The following is an 11,113-nucleotide window of genomic DNA, read 5'->3' on the forward strand; positions in this document are numbered from 1 at the left end:
TTATCTTGGAAATGTCGTAAGCGAGATTCAGGAGTCTGTCAAATATCTTGCGTTGTATGATGGCTACCCGCCACATGCTTTATTTTGTATGAAGAGCGAACGCCATTAAAATATTATAAATTGGTTAAAGCAGCATCGATTTTAATTATGAATTATGACGTAACAAAATTTAATAGAATCAATTCGTAGTGTGAACTTGCATTTGTATCGCGTGCCCGCGCTCGCGTTGCAGTGACGTCACAGACCGCATTTTACCCTCGATTTTTGTAAAACATTTTAACGACTACCTTCACATTTGAATTATTATAGTTTACCAATTCTTGAACACCTTTCTAGTGATAGTGAGCGCTATCATAGATTTTTTTTTTTTTTTTTATTGCCTTTGTAGGCAGACGGGCATACGGCCCACCTGATGGTGAGTGGTTACCGTCGCCCATGGACTTCAGCAATGCCAGGGGCAGAGCCAAGCCGCTGCCTAATAGAAGAATTCGAGCAAAAACCCTAAATCGCGCCAAAGACATTTACAAGATAAGCTTGCATTATGAATTATACAAGAATACTCGAAGGTTTCGTGAAACTCAGCCCACGGTATCCGCCCACTGATTATCTCGCCAGATCGCCTTAGTGGGTCGCTTTGAAGATGTATGGAAATGGTAGTGCAAGGTAGAGGGAGAAGAGATCGACCGAAGAAGAGATGGGTGGAGTGTGTGAATGACGATATGAGAGAGAGAGGAGTGAGTGTTGAGATGGCGGCTGATAGAAGAGAATGGAAGACAAAAATTAGCTGTGCCGACCCCACCTAGTGGGATAAGGTGGAGAAAAAGAAGAGAGTAGATGCATTCGCGAGGCAGCTGCCGTTGAGCTGTCATGTCTCCCCCTCCTGACTCCTGACTAAGCCTTGGCGAAGCTGGAAAGACCTTGGGACCAAAAGTTATCCTTCCAAACCCAAAAAAGAATCCTGACCGTCGTTATGCCAAGCAGTCGCATGTCGAACGCTCTTTGGAAAATCTTCGCATTGCCGTTTTCTCCGAAGGATTCCTTTGCATTTATTAGATTCTAGACAGCACAGCTTTTAGATTAAATCAAAAACTTGTTAGCAATTCTTTTCAATACAACTTTATACGTAACGAGAGTTTTTTTATTACTAAACCAACCTATAAAACACACACATTGTAATCAGCACATTGCATCGGGTCGCAACAGATAATTATAGTAACAGTTCTTCTTTCCATGTTTTCACTGGCCGAACCGACCGCGACATTGTTGCAGTTTTTTTTCCCACCAAATCGTCCAATTAAGGATACTGGTCGTGGCTTCGCTTCCAGTAAGCTTTGGACGTGTCGTGTCTTTTATGCGTTTTAATGGGATAGTTTTACTTGTTTAATTGTATATTATGAATTAAAATATTTGCTTACATTATAAGTTAGATTAGTTTTCTTTATCATGTTGTTTTGTCGTATAGATGTGAGGAAAATTGTGTACAAATTCAGCACGTTTGTCTTGCTTAGCCGTGCGCACATGGCTTGTGTTACAAGTTTGAAGTCGTCGTGGCCTAAAGGATAAAACGTCCGATACATTCGTATGTAGCGATGCACCGGTGTTCGAATTCCGCAGGCGGGTACCATTTTTTCTAATGAAATACGTACTCAACAAATGTTCACGATTGACTTCCACGGTGAAGGAATAACATCGTGTAATAAAAATCAAACCCGCAAAATTATAATTTGCGTAATTACTGGTGGTAGGACCTCTTGTGAGTCCGCACGGGTAGGTACCACCGCCCCGCTTATTTCTGCCGTGAAGCAGTAATGCGTTTCGGTTTGAAGGGTGGGGCAGCCGTTGTGACTATACTGAGACTTTAGAACTTATATCTCAAGGTGTGTGGCACATTTACGTTGTAAATGTCTATGGGCTCCAGTAACCACTTAACACCAGGTGGGCTGTGGGCTGTGAGCTCGTCCACACATCTAAGCCATAAAAAAAAGCCAGATTGTTTCTTTTTACTTGTGTTTTTATGCATCTTTTTAACTTGTGATGTGTATTGTGTGCCTAATAAATAAATAAAAATAAAATACAATATGAATTTCGGTTAAAATTTACGACTCTCTACATTGTATCTAGTGACTTAATAATGTTACATTGTTGTTATATCAATGCTTACGTACGTCAGAACTTAAGCTAATTTGATAATGATAAAATTAGTTGAGGTGAAAGTAAGTAATTAGTAATTATCATAGCAAACTATTTTATTGTTTCAAGCTTAATTATTGTTATCCCGAGAAAATGCAACGTCTTTCATTATGGAGCAAGCACATAGAATGTACTTAGTACAAGAAACATAATCTATTAATTATTTATTAGGGGGGTAGATTAATTCAAAGCTTTGCTTTAATCTATACATATAAATAAAAATAGAATGTCTGTTTGTAATATTGAAATAACCGCTTTTTACTACATGCATATGAATATATATACGGTACATACACCAAAAGAACATTTTTTACAATTTTTGTCTGTCTGTCTGTTTGTTCCGGCTAATCTCTGGAACGGCTGGACCGATTTTGACGGGACTTTCGCTGATAGGTAGCTCATGATATAAGGAGTAACTTAGGCTATATTTTTTAGACTAGCTTCGCCCCGCGGCACGGCAATAACCGCGCGTAACATCGCGGGACTCAGCTATCAATCAATCAATAATAAAATTTAATGTTTCCGAAGCGAAACGAGGGCGGGTCGCTAGTGTTCGCATAGAAATGGATTATGCCAAAAACAAAATTTCGAATGTGCTAGATGTTTTAATACGTAGAAGACAGCGAACAATTCCAAATTCCAATTCACACACTATATAATTCAACAAATCGAAATCACAAAGAAAATACATTGAAGAAGTAAAAAAAAAAGTGCGTGCGTACAAAGTACACATGTCAGATGTGAAGTCTAAAACTTTAGATTTCCGAGACTTAGAGGAAGGGAAAAGGGAAGATATGTTCCCGCCAAAAGTCTGTCAAATGTCAATCTCAAACCTCAGTGTTGACAGTCACATTATGTTAAGATTTCTAAATTGTAAATGACTAATATTTTGCCAATTGAATTGACTAATTTAATTTCATGCTACTTGATTAATGTTCCAAATTCTTTTCATTTCATTTCAATTCCTATTAACATTTTTCACAAAAAAAATATAAAATATTAGGCTGTATGGTATGATACATTTGCCTTTCCAGTTGGAAAAATACAACAACTACTACTACTGACATTTGACAAGTACTTAATTTCAATAGTAGTTTGATGTCACTTCCGTTGCATACCTGCGTGACGTTCTGTAAAAAATTTACCCCCATGCGCCTAAAGAAGTTTCACTTCAAAAAACTTTGAAATAACACGTCCCTTATAAATAAATTTAGTTTCGCGAATTCTATATTTAGAAGAGACATCTCTCTCTCTCGGCTCGTATTGTTCGGCGTTTTTAGACTCAAAGCGTACGACTACACAGCGGTTCAATTACCAGGATAATAAGTATGACGGATGTATTAAAAGGATTCTTTTAAACGCATATTATTATATATCGAACGAAAATGCCTTAAATCTGTTAAGACATCTTCTTGTTAATAAATAAATAATAAATCTATATACATATTATATAAAAATGAATTGCTGTTCGTTAGTCTCGCTGAAACTCGAGAACGGCTGGACCGATTTGGCTAATTTTGGTCTTGAATTATTTGTGGAAGTCCAGAAAAGGTTTAAATATGAAAATGCTCGGAATTAGATAAAAATAACAATTTTGTTTTTCCTTTGACGTGTCTCCCGTCGGACGGATTCCTTTTGTTTGTTTTAAGTTTATTTTATACAAAAGTTTAGGTCTTTTATTTATCGATCGAGGCACTACGAAGTCTGCCGGGTCAGCTTGTAAATAATAAATAAGACATCATAGTTTTTTTTTTATTGATTGAAGGTTTACTGTGGTGTACGGTGGCCCGAAGTCCTTTGTAACTAGTCAGGTCATAAGTATTGTCACACAGTAAAAACTTTTCTTTTAGAATGCTGGCCACAAAAAAGTTTATTGAATTCGAATTTCGAATTGTTCATGAAAATAAAAATGTATACTTTTAGAATTTTACTCATTTTTAAATATGGAGTGGACGCTTAAAGAAGACCGTGTTGCAGTTATTGCGTTGCATCGTTGCGGTTACGCGCCAATTAAAATTTTTAACATACTGAAAAATTTGAATATAACCAAAAGATTCGTTTATCGTACCATCAAACGATACAATGAAGACTCTAGTGTAGATGACAGGTCAAGAAGTGGTCGCCCTCGGTCTGTTAGGACTCCAGCAGTGATAAAAGCTGTGAAGGCGCGAATTCAAAGAAATCCCAAACGTAAGCAGAAAATGTTGGCCCTTCAGATGGGGTTAAGCAGAACCACGGTGAAAAGGGTGTTAAATTAAGACTTAGGGCTTCGGGCATATCGAAGAAAAACAGGACATCGTTTGAATGCTCGTCTAATGGACCTGAGACTGAAGAGATGCCACGCTTTGTTGAAGCGGTACGCGGGAAAAAAATATCGGGAAATTCTTTTTTCGGATAAAAATTTTTTTACCGTAGAAGAGAGCTACAACAAACAAAATGATAAGGTGTACGCACACAGTAGTGAAGAAGCGAGCAACCGTATTCCGCGTGTCCAATGAGGTCATTTTCCATCCTCGCTCATGGTATGGTTGGGAGTTTCTTATTGGGGCTTAACAGAGGTACATTTTTGTGAGAAAGGTGTAAAAACGAATGCAGTTGTGTATCAAAATACAGTCCTGACGAATCTTGTGGAACCTGTTTCTCATACCATGTTCAATAACAAGCACTGGGTATTCCAACAAGATTCGGCGCCAGCTCATAGAGCGAAGAGCACACAAGACTGGCTGGCGGCGCGTGAAATCGACTTCATCTGGCACGAAGACTGGCCCTCCTCCAGTCCAGATTTGAATCCGTTAGATTACAAGATATGGCAACACTTGGAGGAAAAGGCGTGCTCAAAGCCTCATCCCAATTTGGAGTCACTCAAAACATCCTTGATTAAGGCAGTCGCCGATATTGACATGGACCTCGTTCGTGCTGCGATAGACGACTGGCCGCGCAGATTGAAGGCATATATTCAAAATCACGGAGGTCATTTTGAATAAACTTTAGTGTCATAAGAATCTATGTTTTGTTAAGTTCATTTTGGTATATGAATGGTTACAAAATGAATTAACTTGTTTCAATTATTTTACATTAAACATGTGACAGAATTTATGACCTGACTAGGTAGTTTCACCAGGACAGATGGGCGAGCAAAGGCTCAACCATCCTGGTGGGATTTGCTAACAGCTACCCGAGCACTTACAAAGGAGACCTAACAACTGCTTCGCGAATGAATCTACTACCGAATCGAAATCGCGACCCGCTGAGAAGATCCGGCGAGGAACTCAGCGGGCTGATGCATGGGTTAGGTTGCACGTCGACCTCTTTGTCGAGTTTGACGAGTAGAGCTAGTGTTAGAGCTGAAGACGTCTAATGCAAAAATTTATTGGATCTGATGGATCCGTAAGGACGTGACTTCGAAACATTCCATCACAGCGACTACTAATTTTTTTCTGTTCATTGATAAAACAGAATTCGCACAATGATTACACGTTCGATACGTTTTCTGACCTGGTTTTAGGTCATATGCGTAAATATACACATACTGAGGTCTCGGATATTATTAGCGAGTGTCAATCAATTAAAAAAGGCAAGCTATTTTTAGAAACATTCGATTTTCTATATGCAGTACGTAGTAAAAATAAGTATCTATTTTATACTGGCGATAGGACCTCTTGTTAGTCCGCACGGGTAGGTAACACCAAACTATTTCTACCGTGAAGCAGAAATGCGTTTCGGTTTGAAGGGTGGGGCAGCCGTTGTAACTATACTGAGAACTTAAAACTCATATCTCAAGGTGGGCGGCGGCATTTACGTTGTAGATGTCTATGGGCTTCAGCGACCACTTAAATCCAGGTGGGCTGTGAGCTCGTCCACCCATCTAAGCAATAAAAAAATAAAAATGTTATTTTGAGGTGACGACCGACATGACCAAATATACAGTATTGATCAAAAATACTATTCAATATGTTGATCAGTTAATTTAATATTCATATTATTAATTCTTACATTTTCATTGTTAGCTGACTATTTTCGACTAGACGAGGAGAGGGTTATTGTGGAATATCGAATGTTACCTGATTAGTTAAAGAGATTAATAGCCGAGAGGAAGTTGACAAAAACAGTCTAAAAAGTGTTTTGGGATTTATAAATGTCGGTCCACGCAATTCCACAGGACCGAGGATTTGTATGAGAGTAGTAAGCTATTTTAGGGTTTGTGTGTAAGGTGCTATCCACACAGCCGAGGACAGGCAGGAATGGCGCAAGATAATGCAGGAGAAAGTGATTAGAGGAGGCCACGACCCTCAGCACTGAGGTTTATCGACGCAAGGAGGAGGAGGTGTAAGGTATATGTGAAAAATATAGAACCTGAAATAAATTTAATAGTTTCTCCATTATATTATTATGTCAATAATAATAACGTTATTATAGCGGTAGAAATCCCAATTCTGCAGGATAGCCGTCGGAGCACCATGGTTCCTGAGGAACGTGGATCTCCACGATGACCTGGAGCTCGACTCTGTCAGTAAGTATCTACAGTCGGCATCATTGCGCCATTTCGAGAAGGTGGCACGACATGAGAACCCTCTTGTCGAGGGCCGCTGGAAACAACATACTCGGTCCTGTAGACCGAATGGTAAACGGACGACGTCGCCCAAAGCACGTCATTACGGATCCTCCCGATCCACTAACGGTGCTTTTAGGCACCACAAGCGCCGGTCACCGTCCACGTCGAACCCGTCGCTTGCGACGAAGGGCTCAGCGAGTAAATTAACCCACAGACACAGCCCACTGAGTTTCTCGCCGGATCTTCTCAGTGGGTCGCGTTTCCGATCCGGTGGTAGATTCTGCGAAGCACTGTTCTTGCTAGGGTTAATGTTAGCAACGTCGTCAGGTTTGAGCCCCGTGAGCTAACCTACTAGTTAAGGCTACGCTAAAATGGTCACAAAAACCAACAGCTTAGGTAGGGAAAAAAAATTAGGCAGGACTGAACCCACACGTACGAACAACACGCCCTGCTAATCATCATTGAAACTAAAATTTTGTTTTGAGACTCCACTTATCTCATGATTCCTAAATCATGAAAGCCGTTTGTGAACAAGTTGTAAGTTACGTATATCTTTATATATATTATGTATATATTTTTTTCCATACCTATTCGCTGGTAGCCTAAGGGACTCTTCCAAATACGCCATGATGGATACGACAGCTCAAGAGCTCAACTTGAGAGAATTTGCTAACGCCAGCCCTAGCAACAGCAGTGCTTCACAGAATTTACCACTAGATTGGAATCGCAAGCCACTGAGAAGATCCGGCAAGAAACTCAGAGGGCTGCGTCTATGGGTTTACATGCTTGTGGTATTTGGGCACTAGCGTGGTTGGATTGGTTGCTACGAATGTAGGGAATGTAGGCCACGACTAATTGCAGAATTAGGAATGATACCATAGTCATAAAACCATAGCACATATGTTGAACAATAGTAATAATTTTTTAGTGTAATACAGTATCAAAAATACCCAATTACCCAATAACCACAAAATTAAATTCAATGATTCAATTCCCTTCCCCATACTATTTATGCATGGATCAGTTGAGTATGTATGCAAACTCTCATAGTAACTGGCCGACCTACATTTATAATTTGCTTGTGCTTTGTTGCATGATTGGCAACTGATTTATTTAGAATCATTCGGGAACTAATTTCAGTTTAGATTATTAACTTGCTCTGCTATGCTCTTTACATTTTTGATATATGTTGTGCAGTATACTTTGTATTGTCCATTGTTACTTCAAAAAAAGTTTAGTACAAGTCCTTCAATAGGGCACACTTAACCAGCGTCCATTTACCAATAGTCAAAGACTACCAGATGAGTCACCAATGAATATAAAAAAGATCCTATTTGAAATCTATTAATATAAAGCCTTTTTTCCTTAAAATACAGCAGCTTTGATCTGGCATTACTGACGTCCTTGAGCAAGGTAGCCAAGGTAGCCACTCACAATCAGGGCTCGTCTGCCTACAAAGGCAATAAAAAGTCATCTATGTAAACACTGATAAATAAATAAGAAAAACTTGACTGAAACCAACTCATAACTGACAGAAAGTAGTCATATATTCCAGTTTGGGACAACCATAATACAATACAGTTTAGGCTTTGACCTCATCTCTCAAGGTCTGAGGAAGACTTGTTTACTCAGATCTAGTGTAACAAAAAAAACATATCTCAAGTAATGAACTAACATAAACTTTCACTAGATTTTAATAAAACAACTCTAATAAATTTAAGCTATCAGATGAATAATTGAGAACCGCTTGATGTACTTTTTTATATATTTATAATAAATATGCTTTAATTAGTTCAATTTTTAAAAAGCATAAACTGTGGATCATATTTAATCAATTTCTAATAGTTATGTATATGGCACATTAGCAATTGTGTACTTCCTAAGACAATATTATAATAACATAGTTGGCCGTGGCTTGCAACATTTGGACAGGACATATGACCTAGAATGATTAGAAGACATAGACTAAGTCAAACACTTGACATTGTGACTACTTTTTTTTAGTCTTAGCAAGACAACAGTAAAAAGAGAAAATGATTGATTATATTATTTTAATTAATTTTAATTATAATAATAATTACTTATTTAGACCAGTTTTACACATTTTAATACTCTACAAACATCATCAACCGACCTTTCAACAGTCTATACAAATTAGTCTGCTTGTGCTGGAGTTTAGGTAATACAGCTTTTGAATACCTGTAAAGCTATTAAATTGGACTGATCACACTTGCCTTAAACGTAAGATTACCAGTGATAGTCTGAACAATAGAAAATTAATGTTAACATATCCTTTCCACCCCATCTAGTAGGAAATACTTGACAATATGCTCAGTGTGTAAATTCTCAGAGAATAAAAAGCATGAACATAGAATTTTTAATCAGTCTAGATGAGCTCATCAATGTTGAGGAGAGAAGGTAGATACTTTGATTGCTAATTGACAAAAGATAAGGTTATACTGGAAACCAATATTGCTTTATGAATATTGTGATTTTCTAATATGCAAAAAACTGAATCTGCAAAAAAATCCAATACCCGTTATAAGACTGTAGTCAACACTATCATAAGTTCCTACTCCCACTATCCTCTATTGTAGGACATCGAATACTCACACACATCATTATTGACCTAATTTCTTTGATCTTCATTTACTTGCATATTTCTCGAGATAAGAAGATTAAGGTCAATTTAAATTTTTTGTTAGTTATAGAGTATTTATTGTGCAAATTTGTGCACCCATTCTTAAGATAAGTGCACATTAAAGTATTGATTTAAAACTATAGGTCTATACCTCTAGAAAATAACAACTACACACAAAGCTGTAAGTAATAATTTAGCTTAAGGCAATTCAGATTTGGGTGTTTAGATTCTGCTTCAACTTCTGATGTCGGATATGTCAATTTACATTCACAATTAACAATCAAGTACATGCTTTTCATTCATTCTCAATATGCTAAGTTATAGATAGACAATGCTTCTTGGCCTAGGCCTAGTGATAAGAGAGAGTATCCATTCACTATCATGTGATAATACAAGCAGAAAGACTCAAATTAGTAATAATAAAAAAAAAGCATTTTAATTATTTAGATAATTTCTATTCCCAAATTTTATTTAAACTTCAACTGAAATTTGATAAAGAAACAGAATAATCAGATATTCTAAATAATATATTATGAAATTCTGTACCATAGCAACAGTATTGAGATGGAAGTACTAAACCAGGTTTTGTCGAAATAGCTCTTATTTATAATGGAGTTTTCAGAGAAATTCGAAGGTTTAAGAAATGCAACTCACCAGCAAGTAGGCGTGGCGGAGTCTAGCGCGTCCTGGTTGGCCTGCGAAGGAGACTCGGCTCCCCGCGCGGCCCCCGCCGCTGACGAAGCCGTGGTGTCGCTCTGCCGCCTCACTGCGCCCGCATCATCGCTAACGCACCACTACCACTACGAGCCTGCTATTATCTCGACACCACTGACACTAGTTGCATCTCTACCTGAAAACCACCACAGCACCGACTAGCACACTTCCGACAGTCGCCACAGGCGCGAACTGCCGTCCTTGCTACTTGCGGCCACCACCACACACAAGATCACACCCAAATAACACCACTTGCGTTTGTATTCTACGTAAAAATGGCAACCTTAAACGATAATGGCCCGAATAAACTCGCGCGTCCGACGTAATAAACAGTAATATTTATAAACTTTCGCGGTATAATTATAGATCAGACATTACTATTAACATTTGAACATAAGAAAAAAGCCGAGAAAATAATATTTATAAATAGCTTCAGATTATTTTGACACTATACTTTATTGGTTTACCACTGTATACACACCACTGTTTTAGGTGGCGTTAATCCTCCTTTTCCTTTTAGTTAAACGTTAAACTTATTTTAATTACCATATGACAAGGGTTTATTTTAATTGTACGATTAAATGACCTACACCCTGATATCTACAAAGACATTTTGTACCAATGAATGACAGCGAATCCGTAGGTAGGACTAGATATCGCACCAAAATTGCTAGAAAGATAAAATTAATAGTCTAAGACTTTGTGGTAAATATTAGTCGATTATTATTATTTTTCCCATAATTCTACAATTTAAGTACAGATTAAAAAAACTCGTAATCGTAACATATTGAAAGACATTTGAAGTCGTCGTGGCCTAACGGATAAGACGTTCGATGTATTCGTGTTGAGCGATGCAACGATGTTTGAATCTCAGGCGGGCACCAATTTTTCTAATGAAATACGTACTCAACAAATGTTCACGATTGACTTCCACGGTGAAGGAATAACATCGTGTAATAAAAATGAAAGCCGCAAAATTATAATTTGCGTAATTACTGGTGGTAGGACCTCTTGTG

The 11,113-nt window shown here is 37.9% G+C and overlaps 1 protein-coding gene across 2 annotated transcripts in view; it reads right to left on the minus strand.

The window, feature by feature from the left end:
• The window catches only part of LOC149500637 (guanine nucleotide-binding protein G(s) subunit alpha), a 35,245-nt gene extending 24,469 nt beyond the window's left edge, over positions 1-10,776 (minus strand). The window contains exons 1-2 of one of the 2 annotated variants that reach the window (XM_089735901.1): positions 10,644-10,776; positions 10,038-10,233 (exon numbers count right to left, since the gene is read on the minus strand). The gene's annotated coding sequence lies outside the window, so the exon portion shown is untranslated. Of the gene's footprint in view, positions 1-10,037; positions 10,234-10,578 lie in introns of both variants that reach the window. The other variant, XM_089735900.1, reaches the window with a different exon arrangement.
• Between the last annotated feature and the right edge of the window lie 337 nt (positions 10,777-11,113).

This window comes from Bombyx mandarina, chromosome 20, assembly GCF_030267445.1.
Source record: "Bombyx mandarina strain Sakado chromosome 20, ASM3026744v2".
Taxonomy (NCBI): domain Eukaryota; kingdom Metazoa; phylum Arthropoda; class Insecta; order Lepidoptera; family Bombycidae; genus Bombyx; species Bombyx mandarina.